Source organism: Syngnathoides biaculeatus, chromosome 11 (genome assembly GCF_019802595.1).
Source record: "Syngnathoides biaculeatus isolate LvHL_M chromosome 11, ASM1980259v1, whole genome shotgun sequence".
NCBI lineage: Eukaryota > Metazoa > Chordata > Actinopteri > Syngnathiformes > Syngnathidae > Syngnathoides > Syngnathoides biaculeatus.
In genome coordinates, this window is record NC_084650.1 from 19,188,010 (window position 1) to 19,210,476 (window position 22,467).

At 41.3% G+C, this 22,467-nt stretch overlaps 1 protein-coding gene across 4 annotated transcripts in view; it reads right to left on the reverse strand.

The window, feature by feature from the left end:
- The window catches only part of il1rapl2 (interleukin 1 receptor accessory protein-like 2), a 338,297-nt gene that overhangs the window by 271,324 nt on the left and 44,506 nt on the right, over positions 1-22,467 (reverse strand). Inside the window, exons 4-5 of one of the 4 annotated variants that reach the window (XR_009797039.1) lie at positions 21,831-21,976; positions 20,416-20,684 (exon numbers count right to left, since the gene is read on the reverse strand). The exons of 2 other annotated variants lie outside the window; for them this stretch is intronic. The gene's annotated coding sequence lies outside the window, so the exon portion shown is untranslated. Of the gene's footprint in view, positions 1-16,099; positions 17,157-20,415; positions 20,685-21,830; positions 21,977-22,467 lie in introns of those variants that run through there. One more of the 4 variants, XM_061834272.1, reaches the window with a different exon arrangement.

Here is a 22,467-nt window from a genome sequence, read left to right on the forward strand (position 1 = left end):
TCTGTTTGAAAGTAACCAGGATCTGATCTCATCATCTTCATTGTTAAGTTGGGATGTACCAAACAATACTACTGCACACTCTGCGGTTCATCCGTGCATTTTGAAGTTCTCCCTTTCAGTCCCTCTGTATTTACAAATTTGATCTGGAAATATCATTTTTCTTGTTTGGACTGTGGCACTTGGTTTCCACAGGAGGAGCGATGAAATATTTCTACCCTTGCTCATTGAAAAAGCGCTGCAGCCATGATTTTATTAATGTGTGTGTATCCACTCGCATGTGGGTTGCGCCAATCAATAAATGCCTTTGACATGCCGGAGTAAGTTAGTATACCTGCATGCCCCCATGAAAAATATGCAGTTGCTGTAGAACAGGGGTTGGGAAACTATGGCTCGCGAGCCATACCTGGCTCTTTTGGTGGTTGCATATGGCTCCCGGACCCCTAATAACAAAATACTGTACATGTGATTTCTGTCGTGCATTGGTTTGTCTTAGTGGGGTTGCCATAGTTAGGTGTAGGAGGCAACGCAAATGACGTAGAGAAAGTTTGACCTCGTGGGTTGCAGTAGTTTTTTGCGTGGTAGTCTATGTCAAGAGGTGCAGAAGGGTCTAATGCTTACCGTGTCAGAACAACTAATTATGGAAACGCTTTTGACAAAGGTTGCTCAAAGAAAAAAAATATGAGTACCACCGAAGTTTTCAACAAGAATGGACAGCCTTTGTGGAGATGGAGGGTTCTGCTGTGTGAGAATGTTCTGCTGTGTTTGCCCACTCGTGGGCAGCGTCCCATTTTTGGGACATGATGATTTTCATGCATTATATCCTTCAGTATATCAAAATATTTAAGTCTTTTAACCCGAAGCCATAATTTGGTATCAGGAAAGGATAACTCATCGGTCAAGGTTTGCACAGAGTTACTGTATTTCCCTTTCCTTCCTGACTCAACATGGCTGGCTGTAGTTATCATATAACTTAACCATAAACAAAAAAAGAAGTGTTGTTTCCTTGATTTTGGCCTGTTAGTAGACTTTTATCTCAATAAGCCAAAAAATTGCCACCCTGCCCGTGAATGGGGTAAATTCACAGATGGGGAAGTATGCCCAAGCTTTCGTACTTGACGTTGCCAATCAACATTTTGCCAACTTTGCATGAAGGCAGGATAATCAAACAAATAAAAGGCATGCCTTTGTCGGCAAAAACTGTTCACCATCCTACCAGCATGATAGAATATCCAATGAATTACGTTCATGATGAAATGATGGAAATCTCAAACCATTAGCAAAACCAGGAAGTACTTTTGTCCTCATTGGTTAGCAACATCATAATTTTATTTAAAAAAAAATTCAGACAATTGTACTCTAAAAGTGTTGGTTTTACATAAATGTGCAAATACAGCTGTATGTAGTTTTTTTTTTTTAAATATTGCATGCCTCTTTTGAAATTACGTTTTCAAATGTTTGGCATTTATGGCTCTCTCAGTGGAAAAGTTTCCCGATCCCTGCTGTAGAACATAGTAGTAATTGGCTCAGTTCGTATATTAAACGAGTACACTATGATCTCACTTGCAAGACTGGAACGGGCTACAAGTGCTAGTGCTTTACGGTATTTCATATCTGATTGTGAATCCATACTACATCATCCAATGCAAGTGAGGTCATTAACTTGCTTTATGGTTGCACTAGAAAGTAATAGTCACGCGTAGGGGATTGGAGCAGCACATATTGTCCCTTTATTGCTTCACCAGTTGGTTCTGGAATACCATGCAGGGGACGGCTCGTGAGCGTGACATCTCTGTTGATTGAATCAAATGCCTTCTGGACAACAAATTACCTACTCCCTATTCATACACTTCACCACTTCTGAAGTCATTTTGGTTGTTGCACAGGAAGTACATGTAATATTAAGTTTTGATCAATGGTATTTTTCTTCAGAGCAATAGCAAACATGCAATGGGAATCCCAATTAATGGGAAAGTACCGTGTTATGTGACATGATGCCATTCTCTCCATTCCCAGCTTAGCTGACACCATCATGTTTATTGGCAATTTCCATCCAGCAATCCTCTTTGTTTATTCCACTTATTCTGTTCAGGGCCACATGTTTGCTGGATCCAGTTCCAGCTGACTTGAAGTGAAATGCGGACTACACTTTGGACTGTTCTCCAGTCAGTTGGAGGACACATACATAGGCAGACAATCAATAACTCTTACATTCACACTGTTGCTGAGTGGGAATTGAACACACACACACAGTCTGCATTCAGGTCACGCATCTATACCCAACACCATCACTGACCATTATTACTATTACCATTATTGACAACATTATTCAGATTATCCAGGCTGGTTTTTTTTTTCAGTAAATATTTAATTCCCCCATCTCAAGATGTTTATTAAGCATTACAAGACATAACTTGACATTTCTACCCTTTCCAAGATGTATTTAATTATCCACAAACAGACTGTTGACATACCAGCAGTTTGCGGGTGACAGTGATTAAGGCTTCATAAAAATCTAGCAAAATGTCATCAGTACTCACCTAATTTGGCTGAACAAGGCCTAAACACATACAGTACTTGCAGATTTTAATATATGATAAAAGCCACACATTTCATACTAGGATTCATTGTGAAAATCTGCAACTTTTACCCAGCACTTATCATCGTGCTTAATGTCTGGGAAGTTTAGACACAAATGTAACAACTGCTGAAGGTAAACCACTAAAGGCAACCACCTCATGGAAACATACAGTAATATTCTTCCATCCATTTTGTATACCGCATTTCCTAATTAGGTTTGTGGGTGAGCTGCAGCCCATCTCAGTTGATTATGAGCGGGTGGCGGGGCCCATCCTGGACGTGCTGGGGAAGCATAATATACAGATTAAAGTTCATCATCGGGCTCAGAGGATGTTTTTAGTGAGACAATAAATGTCAATGTGTTCAAGATACATAACGTTACATTTCACAAACTTCCAAAAGAAGCTTCCTTTTTCCACCTACAATTTTAGATATTTTTAAACAACAATTGTTTGGTTTTTTTTGCCATCACTCCTACTGACCTCCATATCAGGGTCATTTAGGCAACTGATGAGACATAAACCTTTAATAGAAAATACTGGATATCTTCCAATACACACATTACTCACGCCTCCTGTAAAACATTAAATTATGTCAAAATAGATAGTTGTTAAATACAGGTTTGCATGAATAGGGGTAAAGATATGTCATACAAATTAAGTACCATGGTGTGTTAAATCGCTGATTGGATTACGACCTTCCAGCTACTGTAGCACAGTGTGAATAATGTTATCGCAATCTTGGTGGAGATAATTAATCCATCGAAGTGAACGTCAAGTATGAAGGCAACTTAGTTTGACTTAACTCCACAGCCCAATATCAAATATCCATGAAGATTAATTTCTCCTGGGCTCCTTTCTGTTTTGAAATTTGGGAGAGTCATGCAGCTTATATATATATATAATATATAATATATAATATATATATATATATATTTATTTATTTAAATCAAGTTTGTCACCATGTTTGTTGTTTCCAAGCACTAAATTATAAAATCTTGACTTTGATACAGATACTAGGTTCTACATAATGATTCTGCAGTTATTTCTTTAAAGGTCAGAGGACAACAATGTTATGGGGTCAGTTGAAATTCATATTTGCATCAATTATATATGAAATACATCCACATCACTTCCAGCAAGTGGTTAACTATAGCTAAAAAAAAAAAAAAAAAAAAAAGAGGCTTTTTATGATGGGTAATGAGCACTCCCCGAACACAAGCTTGAGACACCTGAGTGTAGTTCCTCTATCCACCGCAATGGCTACCGCATGTGACCTTGCGAGTGCCACACGCGCTACACTGAGACGTGATGGCGAGCAACATGTTGGAATTTGGGGCAGATTTCAACATACGTGAGCACCCAACTGATCTTGGCATCGATCAAGCAGATCTTGAGGTTGGAACCTGAGAGTAATGAGGAGGAGCAGCAGAGATTACCTTTTGTGACATGGCAAATATCAAACCTTCCTTTTGTTGCCATAAAATATAACTGGCATTCTAATGGGGTCAGACAACTGAGTTGAAAAATAAAAATCTTTTTTTACAGTTATGGTTAATATAATAGCAACCAGGGGTGCCAGTATTTCTTAAGCACAACTACATATTATATATTCATATGTGTTTCAGTGACACGATGAGCTTTTTGCTAGATATGCTAGATATGTTGTGCAACTCGCTCGAGTAGCTTTATAACGTGTTTGTTGTCTCGTCATATAGGCAAAGATACAGGAGAAAAGTACTGTGTGGGTCTTTTTTTAATAACCACAGTAGAGTTGTAGCTGTAGTTGTTGGGTAGACAACTTCAAATACTTGGGGTCAACAATACAGAGCAATGGTGAGTGTGGTAAGGAAGTGAAGAAACGGGTCCAAGCGGGGTGGAACAGTTGGCAGAAGGTGTCTGGTGTGCTATGTAACAGAAAAGTCTCCGCGAGGATGAAGTGAAAAGTTTATAAAACAGTGGTGAGGCCAGCCATGATGTACGGATTAGAGACTGTGGCACTGACGAAACAACAGGAAGCAGAACTGGAGGTGGCAGAAATGAAGATGTTGAGGTTCTCGCTCGGTGTGAACAGGTTGGATAGGATTAGAAATGAGCTCATTAAAGAGACAACCAAAGTTGATTGTTTTGGACACAAGGTTAGAGAGAGCAAACTTTGATGCCTTGGACATGTCCAGAGGCGATAGAGTGAGTATATTGGTAGAAGGTGGGCTGAGGATGGAGCTGCCAGGCAAAAGAGCGAGAGGAAGACCAAAGAAAAGGATGATGGATGTTGTGGGGGAGGACATGAGGACAGTGGGTGTTAGAGAGGAAGATGCACGAGATAGGCTAGGATGGAAAAGGATCCATTATTGATGACACGCTGTGGTGACCCGTAACGGGACAAGCCGAAAGGAAAAGAAGAAGAAGAAGTAGAGTTGTAGCTATATACTGTACAAGAAAATACTCAACCCTTGTCTGCGCCGCTGCACCATAGGGGCTGGGAGAATTAGTTCTGTTGCTTGAGGTTGAGGTCCCAATGATCGTAGGAAAAATGGTTCTGCAACTGCTTTAAGCCTCTGCCGGACTAAACGTGTGTATCTGATGCTTTCTGCTTAGTCTTTCTCAAAACAAGGACGGGAACAACAGCACGGAACAATATCACATCACCGAATGAACAGGATGTTTGGCTCATGTTACGTCATCGCGCTGGATAGAGCCAAAGCCTGGGAGGCGCTGGATGCAAAAAGCACAAGGTGCATTCTTGATCATTTATCTGCTATATAAATCACTTTGAAATGGCATATATGGTTCGCAAACTGGTTCTAGCATTATCAAGAACATATTTACCATGCCACCGTTTTTGCTCTAGCCATTAAACAAATGAGGAGTCAATGGTCTTCAAACTGTACTGGTTCAAATTGGTTTATAATTGGTTTAATAATATAATTCAACTGAGAAACTTGTGCAACAGAAGGACTAAACAATGCAATCTACTCAGGAAAGGAAGCATTGTTCAACCAAAGTTTGATGTAATCAGAAAATAAGCCAATTCAGTACAAATTTGAAAATTTCACAAATCTATTTTTGCAAGTTTCAAGAAGATCTAATTGGTGCAAAGGTAATTCAGTGCGTGTCCTTGGAGGGAACACAGCCAGAAGTTTGAGCCAACAGCCACAGCTGCAGTTTAGATATCAAATAGTGAAAGTCCGAGCATGTAAACAATGCCAATTATCTTCGACTCTGCTATAGCAGAATTTGAATCCAAGCTTTACAATTGTGTTCAATTGCATGAACAGAAAATATTTTGTGGTTGGTCGAATTATGTTTTCGTACTTTTCCCCAAATGAGTGACATTGGCTGCTTATCTAGCCAGCTCACACCGTGCCTATTTGTTGTTTGTGTTGGCCTGTAATAAAGTCGACAAAAAATAAATTATAATAGTCGAATATTGATGTTTTGCAGGGTAGAAGAGCAGAACTTGCAGTAGAACTGCACTGCATCACAACTTGAGCTGTCAAATAATTTGGGCACGTACAATGGGAAAGAGTCATTTTTCTGTTCTACTGTATTTATGATATTTGTATTAACTGTGAAAGACAAAATACGTGCATTTGTGTTAGATGTCTGTTGTGCGGGTGGTGACCTATCCCTGCACCTTAAAGAATAAACAAACATACATATTGGGAACATCTCTCATCAGGATGCATCACAGTGCAACGGCGCCAAATTATAACCACAATAATGAATTGTTAAATGAGTATCTATCTGATAGTGGCAATCAAAAGTGAGCATCATTATATTTGCAAAGGAAAAAATAATCATGGTCAGCTCATGATGTTGTAGCTGGTTGGTGTATTTGTCCATTTATTCTGTCGTAATTGAATAAAGTGCTAGTTATTGTGGAATACAGATGAACATTTGATGGTAGGGGGTTACTGACAAAAATATACATATGTATGTTCAGTATGTGGGTATGTAGGCCTGTCTATGTATCTGTACTGTATGAAGGTATATATATTTTGATTAATAACAGTGAAGACATAAAAATCTGATTGGCATTTTTTGATGATGCCGTTTACATATGGAGGAGATGTTGATTTTCAAAGGAAATTCAGAGGGCCATGTTTTTACCATTATTGATCAAATTGCATGAACATAACCAAAATGGTAAATGAATAACCTATTTTTGTATTAATATAACAAAGTTATTAACTTTTTAGAGGAGGGATAGCGCAAGAAGAATTAATTCCTCGTCCTTTGGAACTTATAAACAGTGCCAAATGTTGTAAATTAGTGACACTTCATTTTTCTATTTTTTTTATACATCCATTTTCTGAGCCACTTATCCTCACAAAGGTTGAGGGAGTGTTGGAGCCTATCCCAGAGGTCATCAGGCAGAAGGCGAGGTACACCCTGAAATGGTTGCCAGCCAAGCACATGGACACAGACAACAGTCGCACTCACAATCACACCTCGGGTCAATTTAGAGTTATTTCGATGTGGGAGGAAACCTGAGTGGCCGTAGAAAACACACACAGGCATGGGAAGAACATGCAAACGCCACACAGGCAGGGCCAGGATTTTAACCCTCAGAACTGTGAGGGCAGTGCTCCACAACTGCTCCACCATGCCGATATTTTAGTCATCTTGTTAATCACTTTTTAGGGCATGTTATTGTTGTTTTCACTTTCAAATGAATCAACAAATGGATCAGTAATAAATTCAGCATGTATGGAAGTCTGCAATTGAGAATATGACTACAAAACACAAAAGAAACCCCATGCAGCTGGGACTGTTTTCATCTACTCAAACATTTGATAGGACTTACTTCCAACGCGATGTTCAAATACAGTCTCGAACAAACCTCTATTGTTCCTGTACTTTAAAGTTACCCACTTATTTTCTTTTTTTCAGGGTAATGAAGTAGAATGAGCACAGAAACATGTCAAATCATTTTGGCAAGACGCTGATCTTTGCCATATTAGGGCTGCTGTTTTAGCAAGCTGTTGCGGCGGTGTACACTATTACTCCATTTGATCACAATCCATAGGGACGAGCGTGTCAGAGAAAGTTACGTCAACTGAGGAGAGGCTACAGACACTGGTAGATTTGCTGAGGGGTGTACTGGAGAGTCACCGTGATGAGGAGGGGGCAAGCACTTAAAAGAAGGAAAGGGCCAAGCTTTGCAGTATATTTCACTGGCTTGCTATATGTGCAGCCTATCACATATTGCTGTTTGACATTCCGAAAGACATTAGCGGCAGTGACAGTGTGTAGTTGCTGCAATCAAATCAATGGTTAGTTATATATACTTGGGATTTTAATCACTTGGAGCAAAAGAAAAGTAGAACAATACCAAATGAACACAGTGATTTCGTATTTGATCGAGTTAAAAATCCTACAGTTCCTTCAGACACAGTCAAAAGTATACAGTGATGACTTAATGAAATCATCAGCAATGTCCCACAGTAAATATTTAAGCTCTTTTCATCGGTATCTCCAAAGAACCTCAATTTTTGCTGCTTAGCGTTTTCAAGCAAGCAATTTACAGGTTTAAAAGAAATGCACTGCATATTGTTTCACTTTTGTAAGATGAACAATTACATATAGTATAATGCCATTATAAAACAATATAATTTCCCTACAGATGTTGATTTTTAAAAAAAAGGTATGTATCGGGCAGGGCTTTCAATGTAGATAAATACATTTTTCAGTTTGACTAATGGATGTTGAAATGGCAACCAGCGAGATAAAATCCCTCTGTGGTGTACTCTGTTGCCAAGGTTTTCGCAACTTCTCTAACCCTGGATGCTGATGAAAAATGTCCTCTCGCACAGGGACCCAATTGCATTTAAGCACATTTTGTCTTTTGTCAAGCAAATTGAGAAAAAGGCCCGTGACCTGAATGACTACCACAAGGACAGTTAATAGCTGCAATCCAGACACTGTGACCGCCAAGAAGGCTAACGCTGCCAGGGAGCCTGTCTACTGTCGGAGATGCCTTGAGTCACACAAAGCGTTGTAGCTGGACAGCATCAAATGACACCTCCGCCCTGTGTTGATAGTACTGCCTTACAGCTATAACGTAGGCAGTTCTGCAACAATATTTAACCAACACTGCTGAATAAAATATTATTAGCAATGAATCAGCATTTCACACTAATCAACCTTCAAGTGAAGGATCCTCGTCCAAACCCTTTGTCAGCAGACAGCCACCCACTGATGGAGAATACATTGAATCACCGAGTCCTTATCAGCTGGAGTGCTCCGTTCAGAACTTAGCTTCTCCTCCACGTTGCTTTAAACTGACCTACCGGCGCCATAACTCCCAAAGTAGGAGATTATCATCATTTGCTGCAGCAACACGTTCAGAAGTGGTGGAGTTCATTTTACTTTTAGTGGTGCCAATTCAGGGCACGTGGAGACAGACAACAGTCACATTCACAATCACACCAAAGGGCAATTCAGAGTCCCCAACGAGTGCATGTTTTTGGGACGTGGGCGGAAACCGCAGAGAGAACCTATGCAGGCATGAGGAGAACATACAAACTCTACACAGGCGAGGCCAGGATTTGAACCCCGGTCCTCAGAAATGTGAGGCCAACGCTCTAACCGGCATACAGATTATTTATTATTTGTATTATTTATTTACTTACATGTATCTAAAGAGTCAAAAACATGCACACTAAATGAATGTAACGCCTCTTTGAGTGAAAGGTAATCAATGCAACGTCAAGAAGGTGGGGGGGGCAATATTGCAATAAATTTTTCAGTCTGATGACAACCAACCACGAGTACTGGCAGGATTATAGATTACTTATTAATAATGATTTTTCACCATATCAAACAAGCACTTTCAGTTATGTTCTGTCAAAACAGTTTAACTAAACAACCAATGAAAACATATTGCATTAGTCTGTGTTTGTCAAAGAATGAAGCATCATAACACAACTAGGAAATTTCTTGGTCCAATGGTACAACATGAAACAGAGATGGTAGCAATACAGTACGAATTCCACTGTAGTTTTTTAAGACGATGTATAAACTGTGTGCAATAGGCATCAAGTGTACTGTAGGTGTGACATTATAACGGGTGATGCTGGCTTTTTTTAGTTTTCATTAGTCTGATGGCCAAGGGGAAGAAGCTGTTCATGTAGCAGGAGGTTCTAGCCCGGATGGCCCAGGTTAGACAGGCTTGCCTGTGATTGCCTGTTATTTTTTTGATGAATATCGAATGCAACTGGACTGTTCGGTTTCTCTTAGATGTTTCACCTCTTATTCATCAATTCATTGAATTGAATTCATCAATTCACCCAACAAGGTTTCGTGAGGATGCACTAACCAGCGTCTGTCTTCCGCTGAAATGGATGAGAGGCAAAACATCTTCTAAGACAAACAAAGCAATCCAGTTGTGAGCCACTGAATGCCCTGAGAATGAAATTACCTGGTTGAATGAGAATATTCACAGGCATGTTTCTGAAAATGTTGGGTTTAATACCCTCAAAACTGTGGCGGAATGTGAAAAGACAGCTCATAAAGTTCCAGACTACCGGAAGCATCTCGGGTTCAACGTGATACAGACAAAACAGCTTCATACCCACAAGACTACGCCTACTCTCCACCATGAAAACCTTCATGAGAGAGAAAATCCTGGAAAATGCCCTAAACAACTCCAGAATGAAAGACTAAGATGAGTCAATTTTACCTTTGAAAGCCTCAAGGTAAAAGTAGACGAATTGCTCTTCAAATTACAAACAATTCTGCCTGAAGAGGTCTGTAAAAAGGTCTTCACACTTATAACCAAAGCCCAGCTTGCTCAGCAGAACAAAACCACAAGCAAGACAGAAAAGACTGTTTCAGAAATTACAACCAACTCACCATGACATTTGCTCACATGAAGTCATTAATTGTGAACGTGAAAGGAAGTACTTTATAGATTGGTAAAAGAATAAAAAAGACAGAACTTACCCAATCAGAGAAGGAAGTGATGGCAAATGGTTTTAATTATGCTGTGACACCACACCAAGTGCAGATACTTGATCTGATCACAGCGTCCAAACTCGCCATTAGAAAAAAAAAAAAAGCATAAAGATGCAGCATATGGATGACACGTGTTTAAAATCAAAACTCAAGAAGTGTCACCTTCACCGCACACATTTAACTCAGTGGACAATGACATAATGTTCACACATTACACTCTCAAAGATAGTAAGTTGCCATTTTTGGAGTCATGTCCTCATTGGAGACAATTGGTGCCTCCATGTTAAGGTTTAAAGAAAACCCACAAACACTGACTAATGCTTACTTTTTGACTCACACCACCCCTTGGAAAACAAACTGGGCGTTATCCTTACCCGAAAACACAGAGGTGATAACATTGCAATCAGTCTACGGGCAAAAGAGAAAGAGCACAGACGCGTGAGCGAGGCCCTCCAAACCTGTGATTACCAAAGCTGGTCATTTGTGAAACGTGTGTTCAGTTCCAGAAGGCACAGGAACAACGTTGATGAGAAGGAAAAGAGTGAGGTACACAAAAATATTGTCACTCCGTATGTGTCAGACCTGCCTGAGAAACATAGAAGGATTTTCAAAGGACACAACATTCGGGTATACTTCAAACATGGGAATACGATGAGGCAAAAGCTGGTACACCCAAAGCAATCCGGTGTACGTGGTCAAGTGCAGTGAAGAATGTACATTGGGGGAAACCAATCAACCGCTTAGCAGACGCATGACATGACCAAGAAATTTCCCCATCAAGACTCTGCTATCTACCTGCAAGAGAAACGTCAGTCTTTTAAAGACAAAAAAAAAATGTCTGTATTCTGTACAGGGAAGATCGATGATTTGAAAGCGGAGTCATAGAGGCTATAGATACAAAAGGTAGAAAAAAAATATCACTTGACAAACGAGGGGGCTTACAACATCACATATCTCCTATTTACTATGCCTTCCTTTTGTCCATTCCAAATAAACTCGATAAATTCAGCCTTCAACAGACAGCACAGCCTCCTTGACTGTTCGGAAACTCCATGACCGACCACTTTACAACTAAAGGGCATATCAATGTGAGGGAATTTCCATCCAGCGGCTCTGGTAGACTCACAATGGCCTCTTGGCCAGGCGGCTTAATGGCTTTCTCCCTTTTTTGCAATCCTAAAGAAGGATTCCATGTGTTGTAGGGAATGCCTCTAAGTCCTCCTTATACTCCAGCACTCGAGCGTCTGACAGCACCCGCGTTGCATCACGTGACCGACGCATTGGACCAAGTGGCTACTCTCTGTTACTTGATGCGTGCACAAAAATTGTTGCCGTGCATCGAATGCCGCGGAAATGATCTTCCATGATCTCATTTTATCACATGCTGTGATGACATACTCACCGTTCCTCCCTGCTCCACATACCACCTACATCTTCTAGATCAATTAAACATCTTATCTGGTCCTCTGGCTCCATTTGTTCTAACAGACACTGGTTCATGGTCACCATTGTTGTTGCTCTGTTCCTTGTTACAGAAAAGAAAAAACAGCTACTGGATACGACCAAAAATTGCAGAGGAAACTCCGCCCTGTAGAGTCCGAGGCAATACTAGCCGTAGCGACACCCCCAGGACTTGAAGGAGGACCATAATACATGTTCAAAACTGCACACATGGGTCTCTCTCAAGTGTAAAAGCAAATTACACCCAGGATAGTCGCAGTGATGTCAGCGAAGTCGCCAGCCCCACGAGTATGACGTTAACTTTGAGTTGGAGAAAAACAAGTTAACTCTTCCACACAAACATTGACTAGCTCATTGTAACAAAGCCTTGTTGCAAGAACTGATGAAGCCGATGAGAGGCAAAACTTCTAAAACGTAAAAGACAGTCTAGTTGCAATCGATTCTATGCCCTGAGTCAAATAGGCTGTTTCCAGAGTGTGTATGTTGCGCTGTAATCCGACCTATAACGCCCCCCATGTCCTGGAGACATGTCCTGCATGGATGGGAGCCTACATTTTCAATCGATTCAATGCCCTTAGAGTATTTACACGAAAAACTTCTCCAAACAGCTGCAGCATTGTTGGCAAAATACTGCAGATGTAGTCTCTCTGAATACAAAATTTAGCATTCCTCATCTCCCTGCTAAAACTGAGTTTCGCCTCCTAACTGCTCCTGGATTCACTCTTTTATTATTATTTTTTTTTTTTTTGACAAATCTGTCTGAACTTAGCTGTGAACCTGGGCTTGTCAATGATACAACACCCCCTAGTGCGTATTGGTGCTGTGCATACCTCAGAAGTTAAAAATGAGGTCACCGTGCCCATGTACTCATCCAGATTTTCACAGCCCAGGACACCTCCCAGTCTGATGTTTCCGAGCACTGTTGTAACCTACTCCACGAGCTCACTGACCCATCTCTATAAAGTCCTTGCAGAGTTTTAGCCTGTCTATATGCAGGTGGCCCATCACGTGATCTGAAGGCCCGAGGCTGGAGCAGGCCGTGGCACAATAAACTCCACTAACTGCACTGTAGTAATAATCCAACATGTTTTCTTCTCTAGTCGAGCAATTAATACACTGTTTGTACTTGGCTATTTCATAGCTTAGATTCTCCTCGTTAACGTCACCAAGTACAATAAGCGTGAGCGTGCGCTCAGCCTCACGCACGTCCAGGGTTATGTAAACAGCAGCCAGAATGAATGAATGAATGAAATTAAAGAGAATCTGAAAGGAAACAAAGAGAGGGGCTCCTACTTAGTCTCTAATGATAACATGACATTTAAATTTTTCTTTCTTAGTCTCTAAAAGTTTTCTTTCAGCTTCTCTTTCATTTCATTTGTACTCAACTTCTACAGTACACACTGAAGTAGAATTTTGCTTTAAAATTGTAAATAACTGCATTGACAAATGTACAAGTTCATCTGTCAACAATTGAATAATTTTTCTGTCAAATCAAGCTATAAACTAAACTGGTGTAGAACAAAACCTGGATTTATACTACATTAAAGTGGCATGATTCAGATATGCATGTCAGCAGCGTAAAGTTGGGAAATAAAACATTGTATTGTATATAGGAGGATCAGAATCAAGTATTTTCAAAATATGCATAAATTGGATTGGATAGATGATAACCTGACTGCAACATAAATGGGCAGGGTGATCAAAATAGACCAATGGGTATCCACTTGCACAAATGGGGAAAATAATGTAGTGCATACATTAAAAAAAAAAAAAAAATACACTTGTGCAGAATAAAATGAATGAAAACACAGAACATTGAACATGATGCGAATAAGATGCATTAGCAGTTCACAGAACATTAAGGTTATATAACAATAACCATTTCCACCGGTGGTCACTGGAGTAATGCTAAGGTTAATCTTATTTAAACAAAAAGGGACAAAATGAGGTCAGCCCAATTAAATGGCATCCAACATATTGTATTGTTTACTTTTTTAATTCATTATACATCTAAAGAATTTAACTAAATGTAGTTTTACGCACATAAAACACATTGAGTGACCCTGGGTCTAAAATGGACGATAAAGCTGCCTTGTCTGTTGTTTTTAATTTTAAAAGGGATTGTTATTTTTTATTTATTATTGAAGGAAAATGTTGAGAAAAAATATTTTGACGATGACACCAATTTCATGACCTTAACAGTAAGAGTTTGGAGACTGAGGGAGAAGACAGTGCGGCTAAACTGCCTGTTGGGTTGTAAGAAAAATAAAAATGGTGAAATTTAGAGCCCATAAAGCACGTACAACAAACACACTCGAACGCGAACTGTTGACTGGAATTACCTTCTCCAACTCTGCTGGGGTCAAGACAACTCTTTGCAACCTGCGGTGCTGTCCGGGCCCACAATTTATCCAGTATAGAACCCTTCTGACCCTTCCAGGTCACTGTACTGCGCTTTGTTGCCCTCCTCTATCTTGTTAAGGTCCCCATGACGCCCTCCCAGCCAGTCTTCAAATGTATCCCCTTTGTTTCATTCCTTTCCGCTTCTTCAGTGAAACTACATTTGCATTCCTCTAAACCAGACTTCACCATCGACTGTGTTCTCTTCCCTTCACCTCCCACATATGTTTTTTTTTTTTTTTTAATGTGTGCCTCCACAATCTCTACTTCTTAAATCCGTAACACCCTCACTGCTTGATTTATGTTCTCCCACAATTCCTTTTCAACTTTAACCAAGTGTAATTCTAAAACAAGCATTTATCGTCACGCTCTATAACCCAGAGATGATTTAAATGGCTCAGCAATGCAAATGGCTCACGAGGCAGGTGCTCTCAAATGTTTACAGCGAGCACCAGTTCGGCAATAATTTCGGATCGACTGGCTTCGGCCATGAGTCAAGATGAGAAATAATCTCAAAATTGGAGTTGAAAGAGTGAGCTAGATATACAGAAATCTAGATACCTAGATAGATAGCTAAATGGACATATACAGTACCAAAAGATGATATTCATCCTGCGAGTTTTGCATCTTAAATCAACACACACACACCTACACATGCATGCATGTGTGCATACACAGCTTTCAGGTTCCCGGTGCCCATGCCAACAGACAATTGAGCGCACCTTGCCGCTAAACAGGCGTGATTCCGAAACCCGATGAATCTCTCCCTTGTGTGTATCTGTGGCAGTGTCACATGACACACATCCCTCTTCCTCTGCGCTCTGACGTAGACACGACACGTATACATGCCATTGCATGACCAGCACTCACTTTGTGTTCAAGGAACAGAAACTCCCTCTAATGCTCATACAGAGAAGAGGGACATGGAGAGAGTGGGGAGGAGGAAGAGAAAACACCTGCTGGGCTGTAAAGCACTCAGACAAACAGCGTCTGTATTTGGAAGACTTGAACAAATGGCAAAATTATACAGTGGATCCTCAAAAACGCGGCTTTGACCTCATTGCTGCTTCAATGGAAAAAAGCATAAACAGGCTCTTTTGTTGTTGTTTTTTCTATAAAACAGAATCCATGTTTGCAGATGTCCTAACATGTCCAACTTAAAATAACCTGCCACATCCATATCAGGATTTTCTATTCAGGTTGCATCAAATTAAATATTGGCCTGATATTGACAGCGATGTCTATTATAGTACTTAGTGGCAGTGTACAACTGCAATGCATAATACTGAGAGGTGTTATGTTGGTATATGTACCTAAGCTACAAGAGGGGCCAAATATTAAGAACAGCTCTCGGTGTGTGATGCAGTGCAGTAGCCTGCTTGGTAAACACGCAAATGTGCAATATTTGTCAGGTAATTTTACGTATCTGACAGTGTCAATCAGACCAGAGCAATCTGACCTTTTTGATATCTCACATCATTTCTTTGTAGACTGCGCAGGTTATGAGAAAGCAGCATACTTCTTTTGAAAATTAGTATTTTTAAAGCAATGGCAATGTGAATTATGTAATAATTTTGTTGGCTCCCCCGCAGTGCACACACACACACACACACACTCACTCACTCACACACACACAGACAACTTATCAAGTCGACCACATGTGAGCCAGCACGCGTAAAATTGCAACGTGAATCTCTTACCAGCTGTATGTGAGCGTTACAAGTCCAGCCTCCACAACAGATGCCACCGACACGATATTGACCTGGGCAATATCTTACAGTTTTCAAATAATCCAACCTCTGTCCTCTTTTTCTTTTTTTTCCACCCCACCGCTGCAGCCAAACGTTTCCTTCCCAGGTGGTCGCGTCCTCTCGCCCACCCCTCTCTGCCAAAAGCGACGCTCAGAACCCCTGAGCAAACTTTCCGGGTTGCAAATTATGCGTTCATCAGTCCTCTCCCGTTTCTGCACGCTTCTCTTGAGAATGACAGCAGTGATACCGGCCGGTCCTCGCGTGTCCGCGCAGTCGGTCCACTTTTACGCACCCAAAATGGATACAGCGTGAGGCTTTTGCACTCGTGAATGGTCATACGGAGCGCGGATGCTTGGAATTTCGGGGGAAATGTAGAACTTTGAGCCCGTCGCCGTGCCTATTTACCTCAGCCTGAAGTCAATTGATAATTAGCAGGAAACACATGGAGCAATGTGCTGTAAGGGGCATCGTCACTTTCCTCCGGGATACTCCGAGCATGTCAAAATGAACTTCCAGGAGGGTTAAAAAAAAAAAAAAAAGTCTTGTTTCACGCGATGATGCGCGTATATTCCAAAAATAGGTTGAAGAATGAATTGCCCCAAGTTATGTTGCTTTCGACGGGCAGTCGGCTTCTTGGATCATGCATGTGTACTTTTCTTCCTCAATCCACGAAGAAAAGCGTTGGAAAAAAAATAGGTTAACAGCCTTCTGCTCTTTATTGGATTGAACGCTTGAAGATGTCTTTTGAATACCCTCCCGCCGGGGAGGCAAAAAAAAAAAAAAAAAAAAAAAAAAGATCAGAAGCCTCGAGTCAATTCTTTTGCTTTCTTCTCCGAACCGAGGGAGGAGATGAGAAGTTAAGAGAGAGGGTCGATGTCTTCGCTTCCGATCATGGAGATTACAGGTGGACGAGAGGAAGAGGATGTGAGGAAAAGGTTTACTACGTTTATGTGACCGATCAACTCCACTTTTCCCGGTGGTGGATTGCACCTCCTCCTCCCCCTCCGCTTTCCTCCTCCTCTTCCTCCTCCTACGCCCCCCTCAGGTCTTTTAAGTAACTTAAAAAAAGAAGTCTGCAGGAAAGTGCAATAAAGAATCTGAATATACGAAAGAAGGACAGTTGGCATTTGATGTGTACCATGCATAAATATTGTTTTCTATGTTTGCTGTTGGAAGATGTGGTATCAACACCCCCCCCCCCACCTCCCACCCCCACGAGAAGGACGCTGTTCTTTCAGCACCACACTCCAGGCCAATCAGAGCACACAGGGCGCCAGCGTGGTTCACGTCTTTCTTATTTTACTTCATTAGTTTGAAATTAGAATCGGTCAGAATTTTGCCACAAAGCAAGTGAGGGGGCATGAAAGAGGGGAAGTGAAGGAGAGCGAGACAGACAGAGAGAGAGAAAAGAGAGAGCGAGAGCAATACGTCGGTTCTTGGCTTGAAAATTGCCACTGTGCTGCCCCCTGTTGGTTACAAAGAGTCATAACGCCAGTGACGAGGAAGTGGTCAAGTGGTAGGTAAGAAGATGAAAAGTAGACAGTGTAGCAGTAACAGGGAAGGCGAGCAAGGCAGTTGTTTTGAGCTGGAGGATGGCCTCCGAGTGATGGCTGATACACACTTTCCAAATGTGTCCCCTTCCGCTTTCCACACGCCCCTGAACCCCGAAATCGTCGCATCAAAATGACACAACAGCAAGGTGTACAATTTGTTAAAATCCTGTAAGGTACGGTGGCAACACAACAAACTGCAAGAGTCAAAGTCGACCAATAGAAAAAGTGAAAGGAGGATAGAAATTATATTTTACCAATTTTAATACAAAGTATTCTTATTTGCTGCTCAACTTTACCCTAATTCGGCTCTGGGTTTTTACTATTTATTGATAAAATTGAGCAATACCTTATTTTTTTAAAGTATCAGTATTCTTGGATCGACCCCAAAATATGCAGTTTCGCACATTGCTCATATTTATGGCAAAAGTCTTTATGCGTATGGGGGGAAAAAACCTTCTCTGCAGTCACGACTTCATCAACTATGATGTGAGACAGAATGCCGGCATACAAAGAAGCGACCTTACTGAGGAACGATTTTTTTTTTTTGAGAACATCATCACTTTACCACGTGATCCGTATTTTGCTCAAGAATGCCTTCATTTATCTGGCTTCTATGTCAAATTTCAGTCTTTATGTAAGAACGTCAGTTTGACAGCATTACGAAAAGAGTTGTACCTTGACTGACGAACACCCCAATATAAAAGTTTTTCGAGTTAGCAGCAGAGTCGCACAGTTGGCGTTTTACTTTGTGTGACGAGTCGAAATCTGAGTTACAAGCGACCTTCAGATATTCTGTTATTTGAGTGAAGTGAAAAATCTAAACTTACATCCAGACCAGCATTATTCCTGATGTCCCTCACCGGGTCTCGCCCCTTAAAGGCAAACATAAACCATTACTGTTGCTGTTGTGAGTCGGCTGGTGTTGATTCCCAAGACCGATTACGGAATAAATTAAACCGGTGAGTCAAGTTACTGCCAGATAATGAGCTGACTTTTTTAAAATTGTTATAATGTGTTTAAACGCCCGCTATCCTATTGAGGGTTGTTTCTATTATTTCATTAAAAGAAATATGTTGTCTAAATGAGACATGTTGCCACGAGGATCTTCATGTGTCCTACAATCCCAGCACAGATTTAGTGGGCCTCTTCCTTTCACTCTAAAGCGAAAAGCCTGGTAGTTTTAATCCCGGATTAAGTCACTCTCAAACAGATGATTTCATGACGCAGGTACAGACGTTTGTTTTGTCTATCCACTTCTGAAAAGGCGACGAAAGGGGAGCCTCGATTCATCAAACAAACACACGCTATCAATTTTCCCGTAGGGAAAGTTGGTGCAAATGTGCAAGGTAACCCATGACAATGAATCCATTTTCAGATGCAGTTTGCAAATCCTGGCCCTGCTTTGTAAATTTGCAATCAATCACTCATGATTGAGTTCAAAACTCAAAAGCAATAATCATATAAACCCACTAAATGGCTGAAAACAGAGGGTGCTTATTATGCTACACAGATTAATTACTGTGAACTATTCTAAGAATTACTTGAATCCTGTAATGGCTTGTCGCATCTTTTTAGATAAGGAGACAACATCCATTCATCCATCCATCCGTCTATTTTCTTTTGCCGCTTATCCTCACGAGGGTTGCGGGGAGTGCAGGAGCCTATCCCAGATGTCAACTGGTTACCAGCCAATCGCAGGACACATAAAGACAGACAACAGTCGCACTCACAATCACACCATGGGGCAATTTGGGTCCAATTAATGTTGCATGTTTTTGTGACGTGGGAGGAAAGCGGAGTGCCTGGAGAAAACCCACGCAGGCACGGGGAGGACATGCAAACTCCAGTGAGGCGGGGCCGGGATCGAACCTGGGTCCTCAGAACTGTGAGACCAACGTTTTACCAGCTGATCCAATGTGCCGCCAAGGAAACAACATACAGTACTTTTTTTTTTTTTCATCCAATCCCATACTTTTGATCAGGGGCTACAATGAGGGGTATTTAATGTAACAAAGCTTTTTAGATAAGTTATTAGTAGAGGGACCAGATAAAGACAGAACAGTTATCAGCACCTACTGTGTTGTAGACATCCAGTAATATCTCACCTTGCCAACAAGGCCTCGCTTAAAGGTGCATTTATGCAATCCGTCTGACACCACATCCGTAGCTATAGGAACAAGGCAGCATATAATTAGCATCAACGGGAAGAACGAAACGCAGGAAATTAATCATTTACATTTGCAAACTGCATTATAAGTTTCCCAAAGTAAATGCTGTCACTGTCTAGTTGCACGGGGGTTGTTCAGATACTAAGCACTGCGAAATTGTGCAAATTTAAAAGCGTTAAATGGGAAATGTTTCATGGAGAAAAACAGAAATGGCTGATTTGTGTTGCATCTATGGACAGTTCTAGTGAGCGATAGCCTGTGGTGTGCAGATGATTCCGGATATCATCTCGAAACTGAAAGCGCTTGAACAGATGGCTAAATAGATGTAAAGGGTCACTTGCGGTCCTTCCTGCCCTTTTCTTCACCCTGGTGTCACGCTGTTCTTCGACGGAGGCCAGCAGACAGCCAAAGTATTCAACGATGCAGAAAACCTTTTGGATCTTGTCCTTGGAACCCGGGGAGACAGCAATGATCCAAACGGAAAGCGACTGTTGTCAAATAACGACAGGAGATCATGAGCTTTTTTTTTTTAAGTGGGGAAAAAGTTTTATTTCAATTTGAATTGCAGATTTTGGAACATAACCTTGTTCCTCCTAAACTCAAGGTCTTGCACCTTTCTGTATTAATAGATGTCCACTTTCCTGCATGTTGCATTTGACCTTAATCACACGTTTCCTGATGAGATGCAGATTTACTGGATGCATGCATGCATGGGAAGCATTGCACATATGATGTAACCGAATGCGAGATTCCAGAAGGGCACGAGATAAGACGGCCAAGCAGGACTGCAGGCAAGAAGTGTGGTGCAGGAATCTTGAAACAAAATAGAGACTTTTTGAGACAAAGGCATTTAAGAGCGCGATGCGAGTAACTTCAAGAAAGGATGACTCGATCTGGTGTCACGGTGACATTCGGGCCTGTTTCAAGCCCGCAGCTGATGATTGCTAATATACTATTCACGTGACGTCATGTTTTGTTTACGAGGCCCACCGGACGGCAGAACTACAATACACCTCGCATTTTTTAGTGATCTTTTTGTGAATATTGACTTGCTTATAAGCGGGTTACGGCCTTTTGATGCTGGTATTTCATTGTGTGGCTTATGGTTGTCAGAACAGACGGAAAAAATGGTCTGACACTTCAGGCATTGTTTACCCTTTGCTGGGCATTCAGCTAATTTACTGTTGTATCCTCCACACTTGTTACATATTTTTACGGAGGTCTTTGGGCTACCGATATGCCTCCTCGCAGCCGCAGTGAAACTTTGCTTTCCATGTTTGCGGTGGCTAACGTGAACCTTGTGGCTGTCGCTAGCCGTAGCCTTTAGCTGCACTTTTGGTAACTCGTGGGAGTGGGCTATGCCGATCGCTTTTTTTGACCGTGAGTGCCAGCCCCTGGCTGAGTAACTTTTCGTGCACACTCGGTGAGTTGTTAGCGAAAACTATGCGTTCTCTGACCATCTCTTCGCTGTTTGTGTAGTTCGTCTTTTAAGCAACAGCTTGAGTTCTGTCACAAAGTGCTCAAATGACTCACAATTACCTTACATTTAGCAAATAAGCGGTTTGCTTTTGGAGTGAGGTAATCAGAGAATTTTTCATAATAAGTTTTTAGCAACTTATCTTCGTCTCCGGTCAGTGTCCACGTATTGCTGACATCCTGCCCTTTATCCTCATCAGCTCTGTTTTTAAGCAGTCCTGTGAACTTGAGTTCATCATGTTGCTTGAATCTCCGCCATGCATCTGGTAAATTGGGTGAATTGGAACACTGAACGCCTCGTCGTTGTCCTCATTTTTTTTTCCCCGTGAGTTTGTTTGTTTTTTTCTTTCCCGCGAGTCCGTAGTTTACTCTGACCCCATGTTATGATCTTGTTGTCGTGTTATTGAATAACGTGGACGTGAGTCCAACTGTACTTTTTTTAACGTGGGCGATATTTATTTCGCACCCCCACTACCAGCTCACCTCCTTATCGTCCTGCCTCGTTGCGCCCCGCTGACGTCGGCACAATGCTGTCAGTTTCACATGTGGCTTCTTTCTTCTTTCTTTATTCCTCACACCAGCACAAGTGCCTCCATCACTTCTGGTTACAGTGTTTGTTTGTCAAAGGACTGTCAAGATAAAACATCAAACGATAGCCGTAGCCAAAACATTAGAGTAAACATTTATCGCGTCGTAGCCATGATATGTAGACACGATCTTGCCATCCATAACCAACAAACACGTGGCAGGCGTGACATCGGATAAAAGTATCTATAGGTCAAGCCCTGTTCCAACGCGACCATCCATAATCCTGCAAACACATGCACAGTTTGAGAAATGAGGACGTGGCGCATATGGCACTGTGTAGCAACGTGACATCAACAGGTGATTTAAACCTGCATGCGCGATTGGGCTATTACTTTGAATAATGAGACGGGCTTTGTTTTCAAAGGTGGTGAAGCTGTAGCGTAACATTTACACCCGGGTAGTTGAGCCTCCTCGTAGAGAACAAGAACAAATGGAAAGGTTAAGTGAAAGTGTAAAAGATTTTACCCTATGTCTGAGTCAACCGTGTAAATTACAGATGATCAGTCCTGGCAGAAACATGAGGAAAGTAGAT